Below are 377 nucleotides of genomic sequence, written 5' to 3'. Positions count from 1 at the left end.
ATTATGGAAAGGATTTCTAAGGAGGTGGACCTTTCTGTTCAATCATAAAAACATCCGCAAAATTGCCTTCGCTAAACCTACCAGACTCCATATAAATAAACAGTAATTTCCACCCATCCATCTTCATCCGCTTATCCGGTATCGGGTCGCGGGGGCAGCAGTTCCAGCAGGGAACCCCAAACTTTCCTTTCCCGAGCCACATCAACCAGCTCCGACTGGGGGATCCCGAGGCGTTCCCAGGCCAGGTTGGAGATATAATCTCTCCACCTAGTCCTGGGTCTTCCCTGAGGCCTCCTCCCAGCCTGGTGTGCCTGGAACATCTCCCTAAGGAGGCACCAAGGAGGAATCCTTACCAGATGCCCGAACCACCTCAACTG

Source organism: Etheostoma spectabile, chromosome 19 (genome assembly GCF_008692095.1).
Source record: "Etheostoma spectabile isolate EspeVRDwgs_2016 chromosome 19, UIUC_Espe_1.0, whole genome shotgun sequence".
Taxonomy (NCBI): Eukaryota; Metazoa; Chordata; class Actinopteri; order Perciformes; family Percidae; genus Etheostoma; species Etheostoma spectabile.
This window is presented reverse-complemented; position numbering follows the sequence as displayed.